The sequence below is a fragment of the Protopterus annectens genome, chromosome 3.part0 (genome assembly GCF_019279795.1).
Source record: "Protopterus annectens isolate FY-2018-M chromosome 3.part0, PAN1.0, whole genome shotgun sequence".
In the NCBI taxonomy this organism is placed as follows: domain Eukaryota; kingdom Metazoa; phylum Chordata; order Ceratodontiformes; family Protopteridae; genus Protopterus; species Protopterus annectens.
In genome coordinates, this window is record NC_056731.1 from 1,339,567,618 (window position 1) to 1,339,588,186 (window position 20,569).

The window sequence follows — 20,569 nt, forward strand, 5'->3', positions numbered from 1 at the left end:
TGGGTACAGCTAGAGTATAGAAAGTCCAGGGTTCTAGTGCAGGGTCTGCAACCTTCTGAGCTGCATGTTTGCATGATGTCACAGGCACAGCGAAAAGTAAGAACAAGATCACCTTATTTTGGCTTTGGTCCATGCAGCAGCATGTAGGTGTGCATTGCACACTAATGAGCACCAATGGAGTTGATATATTCAGCAAAGCAGCAGATGTTTTTCATAGGAGCTAATTACAGCATAAGCAGGTTATTTTCAATACCGTGGAGCTGTTCAACAAGCTATAAAGCATCCATGTAGCCTACATTCTGTTTCTTCCTGCATACTTCAATACCATGGGAGTAGAGACAAGAAAATTCTAGGCCTGAAATAAAATTGTGTCAACTGCTGCATTTGCAAGGTAAGTTCTAAACCTAGAATTTATTCTTTAATAATATTTTGACATATCTTTGTATTTCTTAACTTGGTACAGTAATGAAGTTAATAGTGGTAGATTTGTACAGAAAGTAACTTAATATGTGACAGCAGATACTTATCTTACGTCTATGGGTCCATTACTAATTTTTTTGCTTATTCTTCTTGTTTTTAATTGCACTTTTTGCATGATGCGCTACATAGTACAAACAGTACAAGTGGGGAATGGCTGTGTTTATCTGGTTTATGAGAAGAGTGGCAGACCACCTAGGAAGCAGACAGCCAAAAATAGAAACCGGATACATTCAATTAATGTCCTTAGTCATCATGAATATCCGGCCTGGAATACAGATGGTACTGTGTTCTAGTGCAGAGTGTGCAGCCTTTGTTTTACTGCTGTGGCATTGCTGTGTACTCCAATGAAGTGCAACACAGACAACTGTTTCCTCAAAATTCTTGTGGCAACAGGTATAAGCGTATGACTGCCATATACCTAGTCCTGGGTTTGAATGCAGCATACTCCATATAGTATTACTTTTACTGATAGAGTAATCTATGTATTATTACATTTATGACCAAATGTACAACTGCAGGTCTACTATGTACTATAGTCCTGTAAATGCATTCCTGCTGTCTGGACCGGCATGGCTTTAACTTTTGAATAAAACACATACGCAACTGCCTATACATGCAATTGCTTGCCACTGTTGCATTATGCTTAGCAGATGTTAGCAAAGCAGCTCACGTTTGCACACTACTTACCTACACACAAACAGGTGTAACTTGCGTGAATGTACACTTTGTTAACTATTGGGCAAATCTGCTGCTCACTGTGCTGTGGAACTGTATATATCATGCTTTCTTACTGGTGTTTATTGTCCATTTCCTTTGTATGACATAAAAGTACATGTGGAGACATTGTAAATTGAGGGCACATTCTAAGCATATGTTACATATTTCCAGTGCATACATGTGTTGTCCCCTTCCCCCAAGCAGTGCAACCCTGAGGTCTCAGTATTTTTTTATACACATATATCAACCACACTACAAGTTGTAATATATAATGTTGTGTGCTCCCTCATGCTTTGGGTATGTCTGGTGGGGACAGGGGGATGAAGTGTGTGCCAACTCTGTCTGCTAGCAGGTTGGCAATGTCCTCAGGGTCAGTATGAGTGATACAGTCTGCTACACTATGAGTTTGGCACAAAGCTGGGCCTTCCTTTTTAGATTTCTGATGTAGCTAAAGAACACTTTGTGATTATCTTTTGTTAGGGATGTTAATTTAGCTTCGTAATTGGCATTAGAGGACTTTACAAGATATCTAATGTGCTTGTTCAAGCTGTGGAGGGTGTCTTTCCTTTGCTGAGTCAGTTCCCTCTTGTTCTTAGAAATTAGTTTTTTCCACTTGTTGTGTAACCTACTTATGCTTGATGCCCACCAGGGTGGCTTGTTTTTTTTTGTGAGGACCTTGGTTTGATCCATTCAGGTACAGCCGAGTCTATACATTTGCATAGGTGTTTATACAGGGCATTTGTGTACACCTCCATATAGCAGTCATTGTTGATAGTGGTAACAGGGTGTTTACAACTATTTATGTCATTGCTTAGGAGGCTATAGTTTTTGTTTGGAAACATTTTTCACCCTTATCGCTCTTCATTAATTCGAATGAGACTGAATTATGATCAGACCTTGGGAGGGCAACACACAGGGGGTAGTGTAGAGACATCCTATGTTGGTGAGTACTAAGTCTAGGACATTCAAGCCCCTTGTAGGGTGCAGACTATCTCTTACAGGGCATTTGTATTAACATAATCCAGGAAACTTAGGGTGAGAGTTTTTGTGCTCATATATAACTCCCTATCAATGGAAGGATAATTGAAATCACCCGTGACCAAGGTGTTTGGCTGTATAGTGAGTGACTCAAGTATGTCCAAACAGGCAGAGTGATTCTCGTGGTTCATGGTGGGGGACCTACAGCTAACAATGATATGGAAGGGGTTCACCTTCAGTTAGCTGGACATGGAGTCGTACTGTTTGACCTGTCTTGAGGTGTATTTGTCTTTAACGAAGATATTTACACCTCTGCCTTTGGATCTTTCATACTCGTTTTGAGGTCTGAATGTGTGGAAGGCATTGTAACTTTGCATGGCTGGGGGTCTGTCTGCAGCCTTGACCCATGTCTCTGTGACTGCACAGACATCAGCATCTTCCAAGGTAAGGAGTGCTTCCAGTGAGTGCAGTTTCAGATTTAAACTCCTTGCATTAAGCAGCATAACCTTGAGTTTGTCTCTAGTGGATTTCTTTTTTACATCATGAATTTTGTTTTTATGACATTGTCTAAAAAGGGCACTATAGGGGTGGCAAGTACCTTTGCCAGTAACTAAAAACCAAGAGGCTACAGGTGAAGACCATCTCTGGCAAAGCAGAGTGGTCTGTCAACCATATCTTCCCAGGCTGACAGATACTGGAGCCCCCAGGATTGACACCAGAATCTAAATCAATTGCTTTTTGTTTATTTCAAGGTATCATCCTGGGTGAAAGTAGACTGCAGCTTTGGCCTAGGCACATACCTGCCTGGGACGCATAATCTGAGAGCACCTTCATGTCTCTCCTCATATAGTCCAGTGAGGTATGTCTCAAGTCATTCACCCCAACATGGACTATGACAGAGTCATAACAGTACTTGTTGAGAGACTTGAGTGTATGCATGATCTGGTGGATGCTGGCACCTTACAGTCAGCTGACCGTGACCTTCTCCTTGTCCAGCCTGGTGAGGGGAACATCTGTGTGTTTCACTATGGAGTTGCCTATGACCAAGACATTTTGTTTTGAGATGTTTTGCCTTAGGGGCTTATTGGCTGAGACACTGTGTATTATCATGTGTAGTGGATTCTGCTTGGTCTGCAGTGTGTGCAGTAGATTTGCGCTTGGGATATCTCTGATCTTTAGGTAGGCTTCTAGCAAGTACCTCCATGTATGTGGGTTTATATGTTGTGAGCTTGTTATGTGCAGGAGGTGAAGTGTGTATGCTGACAACCTGTTTGATACCTAGTTTGTTGATATGTGAGAGAACTGATAACAAATTCACAGTACAGATACAGTGCTCACATGCTGTATTTGTTTGTTTTAGAAGTAACTAGTTGTCAGTATACATGAGGCAATTCCTACATTGCCTCAGGATGCCCATGTCAAACAGGCTGTCTGGAAAAATGGTGGGAAACTGTCCATCCATTATGGCAGGTATATACTGTAGTAACTAGTGGGGAGTGGGCTAGCTGGGCCAGGTTTTGCTGTAATACTAGCAAAAAGCAGCTATTCTGTGGAGGATTAGGGGTAGAAAATGGCATCAGTGCTTCACAATGCATAATTGGGTTGCTTGCAGGGCAGCAGTGCAATCTCTGAGCAGCTTCGGTAAACTGAGTGCAAACCCACATGATGCTGAAATACAAGCAAAGTTAAATTATTTTAAAAATGTAAACAAAGGCAAAGCCCAAGACCTGAGCCTTATTCCACCAATCCACAACTCAGATGGGTCCTTGGCTGCAATCTTCTGCCACAAGGGTGCAGGGGGGCTTCCTTAATATAAGATGGCTGGTTTTAGTGCTCAAATGATACCAAACAGTCTAGATTTAGCAAGCCTGAATCTAGCCTATGCTATAAAATGCAGAAGTACTGGAAATTCAAAGTGCAGAAAATCACAGTCACAGTAGCAAAAAAAAAAAAAAAACACTTTAAATAGAGCAACAATTCAGTAGAATACTCCCAGAAGAGTGTAAACCACAAACCTTCCTAGTGTGAAATAACTGGTCTGGAACCCAAGTGCCTAAACCAGAGCAAAGACAATATAACAGGCACAATTTGCCTTCAGCAATTCCCAGCTTAGAAAGGTATAGACTACACTCTCCTGACACAAGAGTCTAGCCCACAAATCATTCTAATGTAAAATAACCAAGTGCTTAAACCAGAACAAAGACACTTAGAACAACAGGCACAATAAGCCTTCAACCAACAATTCTCAGCTCAGTAGGGCAGAAGCTGCTCTCTCCTTCCACAAGCATATAGACTACAAACCTTCTTAATGTAAACTAATGGGCCTGAAACCCAAGTGCTTAAACCAAAACTAAGAGGCTTAGAATAACAGTTACAATGTAATCTGATACCAGACAGATTACAATAACATGTCTTTTAATCTATCCACATACATCATGGAATGGTTAGTGAGCCCTGTGTTATTTTGATGAGAAAGCTCAGTGGTCTGTCCAGCCGCTGCACATGTTTGGCGAGGTTCATGCAAAAGAGATCATTATACTATATTACTGTTCTGCTGACTTTGACTACAGTGCTGTCATACAATCCTGAGATCTGAATGTGATGGCATGTCTTATGATGTGCACCATACATATGTACTAGAAAACATTAAAGAGAAAAGATATAAAGTAATGAGACACATTGCAGTTCCTGACTTCACAACCCTTATAAGAGAATACACTAGAAAGTACTGACATGATGATGCTATCCACTGTACAACTTGGCAAGGAACTATAAGTGGCAGGTACAATTATCAGTTCAACACACAAATGCAGATATACTAGGCACTAATGTAGCTATGCACCCTGTGCATCAGATACAAAGCTTTTGTATCCATGAATAAAAAAGTCAGAAAACAGGGATATGGCACAGTTATAATCACTTGCACAAGGTGTTGTGTGGGGTGCAGGACACAAAAGGTCACTGAGTGTGTCTGTGAGTAAGAAAGGGAAGCAGGAAGGCTGAATCATGTAACTATTGTGTGTGTGTGTGTGTGTGTGTGTGTGTGTGTGTGTGTGTGTGTGTGTGTGTGTGTGTGTGTGTGTGTGTGTGTGTTTGCAGGGGTCCTCCATGTGACAGTGGTGTGTTACAGTGCATGAACACAGCCAAGTTCAGTACTGGCTCTATGTCTTGGTATGTTAGACAGGGGTGAGCCATGCATGGAGTTAGCAGTTCATCATTGTCTCCCCCAGCCCTGAGAATGTGCTCTGCCAGGAGTTGCACTGGCACCTCCACACCCAAGGTCAGCTGCAGGGTTACTACCTAAATGTGACTGATGTCTGTTGAATGTACTCCCTTCATGGGAACGTCCAGGATCACGACCCCATGGCCTACCACATCTGGATAAGACTAGCACATTCACTGATGGACTAGTGGGAGTACTGCCACTACGAGAGCATGATCAGGCATGGCCACGTTGTCTATCAGGAAATGTTGTGGCTAACCTATGCCCATTAGGATGTTGTTCCCCTTCCAGCAGATGTTCCACCACAGACACTGCTTATTCCATGACAGAGACCCATCAGTCCATCACAGACACACCACATTCCAATGTGTCATTCATCCAATCCAGTGACTCGGCAACATGGTCGAGGCAATCACCCATGTCAGCCTGTGCCACATCCACAACCCTGAGCATTTCTCTGGAGTGCCTTTCTGAATGTACCCATGCCTCCATGATGTCCCTACACATACATTGAGTTACACAGGAAGAGACAGCTGTACTAGGTGGAGGAGGGACAGCAGGCTCCCTCTGAGCACCCCCTATTGACCCTGCTGGATGGCACCTCACCAACTCATGGGCTACAGCCAGACTCAACAGGCACTGAAACTGCAGTAGCCATATTTCCCTCACCCTCCACCTATCAAATATCTTTGGGCTCAGTGGAATGGGTAGACATAAGCCTACTATCAGTGTCTGGGGAAAATGAAGGGGGTGGCTGGATGTCAACCTCTGTGTCACATTCAACCTCTGTACCCGCCAACTGTGCCTCAGTTTTACCACCATCATCATCAGTTTATAATGAGACACTGACATCAGGTGGCATAGGACCCACATTCCCACTGTCATGATCACCTGTGATACGAAGGAAAAACATGGGCATACAGTAATACCTGCACTACTATGGTGCAATATATGCTAAACAACTGTCAGTGCTGCCACTATTACAAATAGATCTGCAATACTGACACAAATTTATTTGGCTTACCATCTGCAGAAGGCATACATTGCTGGATTCCTGATGGTCCTGAAATAAGTTAGGGAAGAGGGTAAGGGCAACATCATCACATTTAACAGTAAGACAGGAGGTACTATATATAGTCCTGTATATCTGTATTAACTCTACATTTAACAAGTACATGGTTGATAACTCCAAACAGAGCTTATCATTGTGGCAATCTTCAATACTACCTCCCCCCATATAAAAGACATGTGACACAAAAGTAACTTTTATTTCAATTGTTTTACTATACAACAGTATTCAACTGTTTATATAACAAAGCCTACCTGGAAGCTCCTCCTGGGACACAGAATAAGTGGTATCCATGTCAGGTACATGCTGTTATCCACTCTGCTGTGAGCTGTCATATTGAAAGATATTTGCCAGGAACTTTTCATTGGGGGTGAGAGGTGGTTCTGTAGCAGGCCCTCCCCTGGTTACCCTTTAGTCTCAGGCAACAGCAGCTGCACGCCTCCGTGCAAAAGTAATCATGTCAGTGGCCGTGTGGTGCACCTGTTCATATGTCTGGCTGTGGCCGCCCACAGAATTGATGTTGTCAATAATCTTCTCCCATGCATGTAGCCTTTTTGCATATTGGGATGACCTCTTCCCAGCAGAAATGTCCCATGCTGGCAGACAGCATCAACTATGATATTATTCTTCACTTCACTGAAGGGAGTCTCCACCTCACTGACATTTTGTGTTCTAAAAGACAACAGAATGATAATACACATAAGTATCACATAACTACAAAGTAACTTTTACCAGATAAAACAGTAAATGTAGCAGTCAGTAGTACCCACTGGAAAAAACATAAAACAGTCTACAGAAATGAAATACTAATAACAGACAGGATGCAAAACAAGGAGAGTAGCAAGACCAACATATTCTTGTATGTGCTGCACCAGTAACTCAGCTGTGCTGCCCCCAAAAGAACAGGCCATTCTAGTTTGTGACATAACAGTAAATTTTCTTTGCTCCCCCCACCCACAAAAGAACAGGCAAATGAACTATTTTTTCTAATAAATCTCTGAGGAAGCACATGCTAAACCATTGTTGTTGGAGGCAGATGTTACTGGGTTTGAATATGGGTGTAAGTAATAATTTTACAAGTGTGTATAATACTTTAAATACATCTATTTATATTGCTGATGTTTACCGTTGCTTCACATTGGTGTGCAATATGCACCATTTCACAATAATTCTTTAAAAAAAAGAAATGGGGAAGACAGGAAAGTGGTGAAATTGGGAGCAAGTAGGGAGAAGAACAAAGTGAAAGGAGGGCAGGAATGTGCAGGAAGGATGTAGGAAAGAACCATAGCTATCCATTTCTTCAAAAATAAAACATGATCATATATGCAAAATATTAGCTGAATTTGGACTGTCACCTCCAGAGAGAGGGGTGCCCACAACCCAATCATGTTATATAACCCACTGGAATGAATCAAGTGTGTCATGAAGACACATGTGAGAAATGGAGAGCTATGTATGGGAACATTTTTTTTGTGGGACAGGTGCCTTATATATATATATATATATATATATATATATATATATATATATATATATATATATATATAAATATACACACACACACACACACACACACACTCTCTCTCTCACACACACAAAGATATATATTTTTTGTTTTGAGAAAGAGAAATGTTGGGGAAGGGATGGAATATCTGCGTGAGGTAAGTCGGGTAGGTGAGTCAGCAATTGCAGACAAACAAGACAAATAAGACAAGAGACAGGGATGGTGAAGGACACAAGAGATGGGTGAACACCATGGTTGTGAGAGGGTGGGACATACAGGTCCCAGGCATGTCAAGCTGGTTGACAGTGAAAAACTAGTCCTCACCTAGTGGAGTGTCATTACTGTTACCTCCCTGCATTGCTGGCTGCAGTTACTGACATCTGTGTCTCCCACTTGTACTCTGAAGAGGATGGAGAACAGGAGCTCCATCTGGCATAGGCATACAGCCACAGTGTGGTGCAAATGCTATGCACCATTGCTGGCAGATCCTCTCAGATGATAAAGTCACCACCACTGCCAATGCTCCCAGAGAGAGCCACAGGCCTATCCTCCAGGGTAGAACTATCTGAGGGGCCAGGTAGTGCAGGAACAGCAGGGGGGTGCAACCAGGTAGTGCACCAGATGTGCTGGGCAGTGCTGTAGCTAGTGGAATCAAGGCAGGAGGATCCTGTGGGACAGGTCTACCCCACTGTGCTGTGGGGAAAAAACAAAAAACAAAAAATAAAACATTTAAAAAGAGAGAAGATAAGGGTTGGGGTGAGAGAAAAAAGACAGCATTAGTACATTAGTACATTAGTAACTTCATATGTGACATACACAGCACTGATACAACTATTTGACTCTATTCTGTTACCTTTATTTTTAACACTATCAACTCCTAACAAATTTCTTAATTACTTTTAAGACTACCCAGTTCATAGCAGAGTCACACTATAGTACAGATTGCAGGCACCAATCCTTGATGTGTACATATATTGCACATATGTGTGTTCCACTTATACTGATTACAGTTTACAGAAGCCCATTTGTGCCACTGGTATTGAGGTCTGAAGTTACATTGCAATAATGATGAAAGCCTAGCAGTACTGTATATTTGGAAACTGTGGTTTTTGAAACCACAACTGCTGACTACTGTCTAATACTGTACTGTTATTTTGTCATCCAGCCTACTGCATTCATACTTTACTTTTACAGTTTGGAAATGCATGCTCGTTGTTATTTGAAAATATGGAACTGCTGCTCTGTGCTACATACTAAGTCATGCATACTTTTACAGTTGATATATGCATGCTCAGTTTGATACAATTATATTAAATACAAACTAAGTGTTCCTTAACTTTTAATGCTACTAAATTACTATAAAAATATTATTATTATTAAATCACTATTTAGAACAGTACTATTCTGATGCATACATACCACATGCTTCTCACATCCTTAACAAATGAGTGGCATAGGACCTGACATTCAAGGGTCATTCCATGGCAGCTGTGGAAAAAAAAACGGAACAGAACAGAGTGCCACTATGAGTACCAGTCTTGACTATATTCAGCTTTTAAGCCTTACAGGTACTCATTGAAATTGATACTCACACATCTGTAGGGTGTCCCCTGTACTAAATTCTCTGATCCAATTGTTGAGGGTATCCTGCTTCCTCCTCCAGAGGTCATCAAAATAATGTCTGCATTGCTCACCAGTGTGGCACATATCTGTAGGACTGATCAAAGCTTTGGGAATACTATTCCAGGCTTCAGGCATGTATTCTGAGCCTGAACAGTCCTACTGCATAAATTGGGGCCCATGCTCCTTAACTAGGAGTCCAGTAAATACTTTGGACTTCTGAACACCCCACCTTTGCTCACAAAAGTGAACTCCCTCACCAGCAACACCACATAGTACCACAGTTCAAGGTCAATGTAGAATGAGCATTTCCAGCCAATTGCATTTTGTATCCTGATGTTTTCCCGCCAATTGTACATCTTGCTCTTACTTAGAGTGTGTACATTTTGGTTTAGCAACATTTAACAACATTGTACATTGCTTACAGGAATGTGTTGTTCACTGTATAAATTTATCAGTAGGTTTACCAAAAAAAAAATAATTAAAATAACATGAACTATTACTTTCAATATTTTACTATACAAGAACATTTTATAAACTAACATATGTAACAGTACCTGGAGGTTTTTCCTGGCACATAATTGTCCTCCCAGAAACATCAGCACCAACTTCAATAATATGTTGTTGTGCATTTTAAACTCAGCTCTCTGGATCTCTGACAGCAGACAGGAACTCTTCATTTGGTGCCAGTGGTGGCTCAGTAGCAGCTACCCTCCTGTAGCCAACTGTTCATGAGCCACTGCAGCTGCTCTCCTCTGGGCTGATTAATTCATATCAGTGGCCCAATGACTGACCTGATCATAAGTTCTGCTGCATCCCCTATAGCATTTACATCATTGACTATCTGGTTCCAGTTCTGCATTCTGCCAGACATATCTGCATATCCTCTCTTAAGTGGAAAGGCACCGTGGTATCTGAATGCTTGCACATTTACGTCATTTCACATATTGAAATTCCTGCTGCTGGTATACATGTATATGTTTTCAGTATTAACCACTGTAGATACACAGTTCTGGTATTAAATGAAAAACTGGATGGCTACATGTAGAACAGAGTGTGTGTACTGTATCTTTAAGAATCATTTCAAGGACTGAACTTGCATATATAAATAACAAGCATGTGCTATACTCAGTGTAATTTTGAGAGTGCAGCCAGAGAGTGAGCATGTATGAATGTAATAGCTAGTTTGTATATAAGTTACCTAAGTTAAAGTTAAGTTTCAATCATGATGCGTTTGTACATAATATAGCTGCTTGAACAGAACCCACAAAGACACATCTGTTACATCCTGACTAGATGAGCGACACTACACAATTTCAAGAGCAAACCTCTTGGAACACAACTTTAGTTGTGGCAAAACTCAAATGGTATTTGCCCCCCCCCTCAGAAAAAAAACAGGCAAATGACAGTTTGTTCCAAGCAAGGAATAACATATTAGTCAATTTTTATAAATGCTTTAAAAATAATTTTCACAAAATGTGTACACATTTATAATAGAAAAGTCAATTTTATACTATTGCCAGTCACCTCTCCATGTGCCCAGCACTCCTCAAGAGGTGTTTATGGGCCATCTTAGAAGCCTAACACCTGTGTGTCATTAAAAATATAGGACATTTACATTTCACTGAAATAACATAGAAGAGTGTAAAATTACCCAGTTGTAACAATAATACTTGTGATGAAAGTTAATAAGGCTGTCTATCTGAGAAAGTAAAATGCCTGGCAAAAATGCCTGTGCCAACACTGAACTTATAAGAAGTACATACAGATAAAAGTTCCATTTTCTAATATATATATATATATATATATATATATATATATATTTTTTTTTTCCTTATAACATTTGAACACATCTAGGATGTACTTAAAAATACAATCATTCCTTAGAAAGATCAGAAGGCTTCTAGGCAAATAAATCCAAATTAACAACAATCGTCTTCAGTGTTCTCCACATATACAACTCTCCTCACCTTCAAGTTCCCTGGCTACACAGTTACCTTCTTATAGTGCAGATTGAGGCCTGTGAGCATGGAGAAGATGTAAATGAGGTGTGAACTCATTTAGAATTGCTGAATCCCAAACATTTGGCTTTGTGTAACAGGTGTAAACATAGTAGGCACTACTTCAGTGCTTGTTGTTAATGGAATGCAACTGTGAATGATTAGTGGGAGGGAGAAGGAATATACAAGAGCAATTTAGACTCCTTACCTGCAGTGGGTGTGTCATCCAGGATATACTTAGAGAGTGTAGAAATTATTTTAGCAAGCTTTGAAATGGAAGTGAACAACACACATTTTCAGTTTCTTTGCACTAATAGCAAAACTCTCCTTCTTTTAATGACAACTGTATTTTACTGCCATGTAATATTGTCATACACTTTAAGGACAATGATACAAAATGGCCTGAAGACTGCATGTATGAGAGTACAGCATGGATAGGAGATGAATGTACACAATAAAAAGAAAAAAGAGAGCTGCACTGCTGCAAACAATACTCATAGGCAGTGTGATAATTTATTGCATTATACAGGTAAGCAACACATGTACAAACTAAAAGTGTGCATGTGTCATATGTCTTTATAATACTGTGCTGGAAATGGGACTTGCTTCTATGTATAATGATTTTCATTCCTGCTACAAAGCTGTTTCTGGGGCAAAGAGATGTAAGACACCCTTACTGTGTTTTGTAGGTTCAGTATTCTGATAGTTCATATCCAGAGATGTGTAAAAACCTATAATGTCTGTTAAAATGTGTTTTGTAATGTTATAATTTTTTCTTCTTTTTTATATATTAATATTTGCGTGTCATGGGTGAAACAGATAAACATATTAAATGTAATGTTAAGTTAGTTGTATGATAAAGATTGCATACATTACAGCTGTGAATCAAGTGTGCGTAAACATGATAAAGCAGCATAGTTAGATCATGGTTCAAGTTCCACATTTATCTTTTAATGATGAAACCTAATAAACACTTTTTACAAAAATAATGCATGTTTAGTTTTGCCTGTCACATTTGTGCATCACTTACCTTCACCCAAACATATTCTAATGGTCCAGACAACAAGCAGACATTGGCAATTTCATGAACTATACATTGTTACATCTTTTGCCTTCCATCATGCAAACACGCCAAGAGGCATTGCTCAACAGTTAGCAAGCTTCCACAACACCTGCAGGTCCAGAACACCTGCAGAAAATAGGCAGAAGCTTGTCAATTTCATGAAGGAACCATTGTTGCATATTTTACTTACCAACGCACAAACCCACTAAGTGGCATTGCGTGACACTCAACAACACCTGTAGATCCAGAACTCCTGCAGACACCAGAGACACCTATCAATTTCAAAATGGATACATTGTAGCATGTATGGTTTGCCACTGTGAAAACCTGCTAAGTAGTGTTGCACAGTGCTCAGCACACATACATAATATGAATGTGAAAATATACAGCTGCTGCTGCCTATTTGTTCCTGTGCTGACAAGTATAAGTTAAGATCTACAATCCATGTGAAACTGGGTTCTAATACAGCAAAACCAAAAGTTTTAGTACTGCTGTTCCAGTTTACTTTATATAAAAATTAACATTAGAAAATAATTACACAAAAAATAATGATCTTTAGCAGGTGCATTGAGCATATACAGGATATCCTACACACACACACACACACACACACACACACACACACACACACACACACACACATATATATATATATATATATATATATATATATATATATATATATATATATATATAATGTGTAACTGTGTGTATCAGTAGAATTATGATTGTACCATTAAACATTTATTTTCTGAACTACTTTTATGTCACACCCATACATGGTTAAACACTCAGTTGCTTAATGTATATGTAAAACTAATGAGCAGGTCAGACAAATAAGGTCTGAGTTGCAATGAGCAATCCGCACAGTAACAAATGTAAAAATACACTTGTAACCCAGCCTTCCATGTGGCAAATGGAATATGTTAATGCTCACAATACAGGTGAGCCAGGATTCTAATCTAGCATGCTCACAATTTCATTAATGACTGCCCGCTCAAATTTAAAGAATAATGTAAACATAATTATAAATGACTATAACTATGTATAGCACTGGAGCTCATATGAAGTCTAGGTGTGACTGAGGGTATACAGACAATTATGTTTCTATAATTATAATTGTCTTTTCTGGCCTTGGATGGACTTCATATTTCAATGATAGTCTCAGACACACATGCATACATAAATTTGTCAGGTCACATACATACATGGTTAACCCCTCACTCTCTTCTGTGTATATACAATTAATTAGCATGTCTGATAAGTACTTTTCTGTGGCAAGGAAGAAATGCCACCTATGTAGAAAAATACATTTTATCTGTTTTACATAGGTTTAAATCCCACATTGTACAAGTTAATTTTATCAGCATGTAAAGACAGCAAAAAATGTGTCAGGTCATAAAATGTATAACCCTACTAGATGTCTGCAAAGTTAAATCAGCTAACAAACAGCATCCCAACCAAAATCAAATCCCAACTGTCACATTACCCTTCCAAGTTCATGAACTGCTTTGCTTTGTGTTTGGCACCTCACAAACATGGTGGTTGGCATGGTTGTTTGGGTTTGCGTACAAGCTGTAAAATGCTATATCTCAAATTGGCAGATAAATACTATAACTGTTGCTGTTGGACCTGGGTGGACATGGCAGAAGCTAGAAGGGAAGGTGCCCAATTTAGGGCTCGAAGCTAGGGCATGGAAGAGTCCAGAATTTTCATTGCACTCCTAGTGAAGTGCTGCAGCTGTAGGCTACTGCTGGGGGACTATACTGGGTTTTAAAACAAATCTGAGGTGTGGCATAATCTGGCCAAGGTGGTCTGCAGTGCTACTGGCATTCCACACACACTGAAGAGCAATGCAGGCACCACTATAACAACCCGAAAAGTCAGAAGCAGGAACAACTCAACCAGTGGCTGGATGAGTTTAAGACTGCTGACATCACACATTTGAGTAAGTATAAATATAATAATACTTAAAAATTAGATAGAAAGCTGGATATAGCCAAGACTGGTATGCATAATGCTCTTCTCCTTTTATCCTCTTTTTCTCTTACAGCCACCCAGGAGATACCAGTGAATAGAAATGCCCATGCTGAGCATTTGGAAAGACTAAGAGAAACATGAGGAATACATTATTAGCAAATTAAGCATGTATATCTTAACTGTAAAGTCAAGCATGCATGTTTTAGTCTACAGTTCAAGTCAATTGTAGGACTCAATTGTAATAGTGTATTCAAATGCTGTGGGTTCAAATTCAACTGATAACAAATGTATAGTACAATATTTTGAAAATATTACATAATAATTTAAACAAAACTAGCATACATATGCTGTTAACTTAGTCTGTACTATTTGATCAAGCATGTCTGCAATATATGCATATTGTAAGGACTACTTGGAACAATCATTAGTCATAGTTTGTAGTTGTTAAAAAGTATAGTTAATGTAAAAGTAAAATTATTTTATTTATATTGTAGTAATTTATTATGTCACACATGATGGTACTAATTATATTCTTTTTTTCTCTTATGATAACATTTCTGAGGGTGAGGACTAGATTGTCACTGCCCTCACATTTGATGGGAATGTGCATCCTATGTCCCCTCTCTATCCCCAATCATGGTGCCATCCAATCTGTTATGTGCCTTACCATCCATGTCTCTTACCTTGTTTGTCTGTATTCACTACCTCACATACCCTACTTATCTGCCCCTAAAACACCTACATCTCTTACTGAACATTCCTCTCTTACTGAAATAAAAACTCAAAAATGGGCAGCTGTCCAATATATATATATATATATATATATATATATATATATATATATATATACATATATCTCCTCATACATAGCTCTCTACTTCCCACGTGTCTTCTCAACACACTTGATTCACTCCAGTTGGCTATACAACATGATTGCATTGTTGTCACCCATCTTTGTTGAGGTGACAGTCGAAATTCAGGCAATATTATCTACATATTCATTTTACAATGTTGAAGAAGTGGATAGCTATTGTTCTTTCCTAATTCCCTCCTTTACATTCCTATATTGCATTCCATTTGTTCACCCCCCCCCTTGCTTGCCTCCTATTTCATTTTCTATCTACCCCATTTTCACATTGTTAATCTGGTCAAAAAATAGAATCACACACCACACACATAAATAAGAAATCCACAATGAAGTCCTTCACTTTTTGTCCTCTGCATTTGCTTAACATTTGGCATCACACAGCAATGCAGAGTGATGGTGAATGGCTCTTCACATCCTATGGCATGATACAGTTACCTCTATCCATTACTACTTAAATTCACTGTGTGAAGGAAGCACACAGTTAAAGTAAAATAATGGCACTGTTATTAAAAATATCATATAAAAAACGATTTATTTAGACTGACGGACTGTATCAATATGTAACTCTGTATGCATATTGTTGTCATAAATCAGTTGAGTACTGTTTGCTTTTATGCAATGTATACTAAAAAATCTAGGAGCTCAGATGAATGGTCACACCAAGAAGAACGAGTTCAAACAGTAGAATATGTCAAAAGTGAGACCAAAATGAAGCCAAATTAATAGATTGAGACACTTTATTGTAGTAAGCGCTTTCATAGTACCATAACACTGCTTCTTCAGACTATAAAGCACTCAATAAAACCAGCATTTATATAGGTACAATTAAAAGGCATGGTCCAATAAAAACTTCACAGTCATTAAAACATCAGCTTTTCATTACAATGAAATGGGTACCTTTTAAAGAAATAGTCAACATAAGGTATCCATAAACAATCATTTAAAAACAAGCAACCAATAAAAAACAAATGAAAAAAAAATGACAGCATAGGGAGATTAAAACATTCACTATTATACTACACATAGCTAATTTACTTCAAACTCCTAGCAGCTAAAATTGGTTTCAGGGGATCTTTATCATTAAGCCCCTTGCTGCAGCCCACCCTTAGTCTAATAATCCATTTACTTTCTGATGTCTCAGTCCTATTCACTAAATCACCCCTTCATTCACTGGGACTAAAGCTGTATCACCATAAATTTGAAAAAATCTGAAGGTCCATGATGGGCAACATGCTTGGCCAAGGCATTAGTACAAATACTATTTCTGATATTGTAGACATGTTCCCTTTACCAATCCTTAAGGTGCCTATCAGTTTTTCCAACATAAAATGAGTGGCACTTCATACAATAAGCCAGATAGACTAGATGACAGGTATCACAACCAGCTCATTAAACTTAAATTCTTTCCCAGTATCAGGATGTACAAATGTCTCAGATAGACCAGGTACTTCACAATAATTACATTTACCACAGGGTATCAAACTAGAGTCCCTATTAGGTACGTGTGGAGGCATGTAAAGTTTTGGATAACATAAAAGCCTATTAAGGTTCTTTTTGTTCTTATATGTGAAACCAGACATATCCCCCACTATTTGTCTGATATTGTCATCTGTAGTTAATATATGCCAGTATTTTTATAGACATCTGTTACTTGTTTAACATTACTTGAATAAAACAAGGGCATATAAAGCTTAGTTCTTGACTTAACCTTCTAATTGCTAACAACATTGGCCATTTCAACCACTCTATCTGAGAAATAACGTTTACCTTCATTCTCCATTAACATAGGACCCTTGGATAAGATACTATTCACATGTCTAGCATTATAACCCCTTTCAATAAATGTCCTCACTGAAAGCACTTACTACAATAAAGTGTCTGTTGATCTATTCATTTGGCTTTGTTTTGGTCTCAACTTTAACATATAATTAAGTCCCATGGATTGCAAATATTTTGACAGTTGTACATGCCTACACATCCATTTCATACAGGCCTCCCAACATCTTCTCTCAAACATCCAGGGATGATGTCATCCACTATAATTTGTCCAGCCTCATTGCAAAAGTCAGACTTGTGCTGTAGCACTTGCATTAAGAACTGAGTTCCCTATATGTTGTGCTTAGTTAGGTAGAGGTTCTACTCTCACTGCAGTCAACTGTATGCTTGTGTGTGTATACTCAGAAGAGTGCAACTGTGTATTATACTATTAGCAATGAATTGCAAATATTTTGACAGTGATACATACCTACACATCCATTTCATACAGGTTTCCCCAACATCTTCGTTCAAACATCCAGTGATGATACCATCCACTATAAATTGTCCAGCAGCATACAAAAAGACTTGTGCCATTGTGCTTGTATTAAGTACTGAGTTCTCTAGGTGCTGTAGATAGGTTGAGGTTTTAATCTTATTGCATTCAACTTTTTGTGAGTGAGTGTGTGTGTGTGTGTGTGTGTGTGTGTGTGTGTGTGTGTGTGTGTGTGTGTGTGTAGTCAGAAGAGTGCAATCAGCAATGGAGTGCAACTGTTTTGACAGTTGTACATACCTACACATACATTTCATACAGGCTTTCCAACATCTTTCAAGCATCCAGTGATTATGTCGCCCACTATAAATTGTCCAGCAGTATTGCAAAAGTCAGACTTGTGCCATTGTGCTTGCATTAAGTACTGAGTTTAATAGCTGCTATAGTTAGTTAGGTAGAAGTTCGAATTTCATTGCAATCAACTTGTGTGTATGTATTTCTGTGTGTCAGTGTTCACTTGGTTGACATTCAAGAGACAATTTTAGACCGGTATATAAGATACTCCTACTACCATCTTCTACTCACCAGACACTGCTGATGTCATCAGCTGTAAAGAGTTGATGGACACTGTAAAGAACAGACTTGCGCAGTGGCACTTGCATTAATTACTGTGCTCTTTAAAAGGTAGGAGTTCTAATCATATTGTAGTCAGTTGGTGTGTGTGTCTATGTACACTTAGTTGACATTCAAGAAACCATTTTAGTAGCAGAAAAATGAAAAAAAACTGTGACTGTTTTTTGTACACTGTATAAAAAAGTAAATGAAGCTTTCAACTGCATACTTGTCGAAAAGCACAACAAATACATAAATATAAAATGTGCAGCAGATAAGTAAAAGAGAAGGTAACCATTTGAAATGAAAGGACCTGCTAGAGCAAGTCTTGAAGCACAGTGATTGAATTGCCAAAAATGGACTTATAAATATATATATATATATATATATATATATATATATATATATATATACCATGTCCAAGTTTGCCATTTCCTGAAATACTCCCTTTTCTGCAAATTATGATGATCTCAGAGTTGATGTATATAAGTTCAGGGAGTGTGGGAGCTTGCCCTCCACATTAGGCAGTTGCAGGGGGTTTCCCCCTGAAAAAAAAAGTTTAAATGAGAAGAGCAATCTTCAAGATTTGTTCTTTTCCTGGGTTTTGTGTCCTTATTTTTGGCTTGTTGTCAGTCAGCATTATGAGTGCTTAACACAATTTGTTGGCCATGAAACTGTTTTTGTATTCGTTTAAGTATGATGTACAGCATGTATATGCAATTAACATTGCTGCTTATCACTCTAAGACATAAACTCTGTGTAGGGTTCACACTAAGCCTACATTTATTGAATTCCTAGGTATATGTATGTAAAGAAAAATACAAGCATGCATTGATTTTTGTTTTCATATACTGTAAAGGTATTAAAAAGTACATGCAGTATTATAGGATTTTTATATCCTTTAGCCCTTAAAGTGTTTGTAAATAAAAAAGATAAAGCTTAAGAATGAGTGATTATTAAACTGGATGATGATTTAATGCAACAGCAGCAGCTAGATGTAAAACTCCTTTTGAGATATTATGGGCAGATCATATAAACATTAAACAGCTTCATGGGTAGTCTCTGGGATACATACCTGTCTCTCTAACAAGTCCTATTTATATCACATGAAAAGCTTAAGTCTATAGAATGAGTAATTCTGGTGCTTTTTGTTTTGATGATATGCAGGAGGTCCATCAAAGTGGGGTCCGACAGTGGCTTGCATGCCATACATAGATCTCCATTCAACAGCCTGTGAGAGACAGAATACAGGGATAGGGCCTTGAGGAGGTCTGCAAAGGGCATGTGGCTTATGCCCTGTATTCTTTTAGTGAGGAACCTCTGTGGACATTCCACTTGTTGGATATAGCTGGTTAATTACATACCAAAGGGGTTATTGTACTCAATGATAGGTCTGATGAATGCCAAATACAGTGGAACAATGACTTTCTTGGACTTAGATGCCATACCTTTGTTTATAAGTTGCACAACATACAATGATTTCCTCACTATTGTAAACACGTGATGATCAAAGGCTATATTGTTGTCTATGTGTGTTCCCAAGTCTCTGACTACTGATTTGACTCTTAGGGGTATGCTGTCAATATGATAGTTACCTGGGGAGGATGACTTCCCAAAGGATACTATTATGCATTTCTTGGCATTTAGTTTTAGTCGATGGCTTGGACAGTAGTTATTTGTCTGTGTCAGCCCTTCCTGGAGAACATTTATGTCAGTGGGGGATTCAATGACAGCTACTAATTTGCAATGATCTGCAAGGTCATTGATAATGGCCTTGACTTCAGAGAAGTAAATGGCAAAAAGAAATGGTCCCAAGACCAAGCCCTGAGGGGCTCCACTTGTGTCTGCCCTCTTTGTAGAGGTGGACTCCCCAATTCTAACTTCCTGGGTCCTGTCTGTGAGCCAGCTAGCTATCTACTGGGTAACATAATATTTATTACCTAACCTCTTGAGTTTATCAGCAATTCCCAAGTTGGGTAATGTGACAAATGCCTTGGCAAAGTCAAGGTAGGCAGTGTGAACAATTTTTTGCTTGTCCATTGCTTTGGATACCTTCTCAAAGAAGTCCACCAGGTAAAGTAAGCATAAACTGACTTTGACAAAACCAAACTGTATTGGGTCTAGTGCCTGTATGTTTCCTATGTCATTATTGATCATTTCCATGATAATTCTTTCCACGGCTTTGCATATGAAACTAGTGAGTGGGT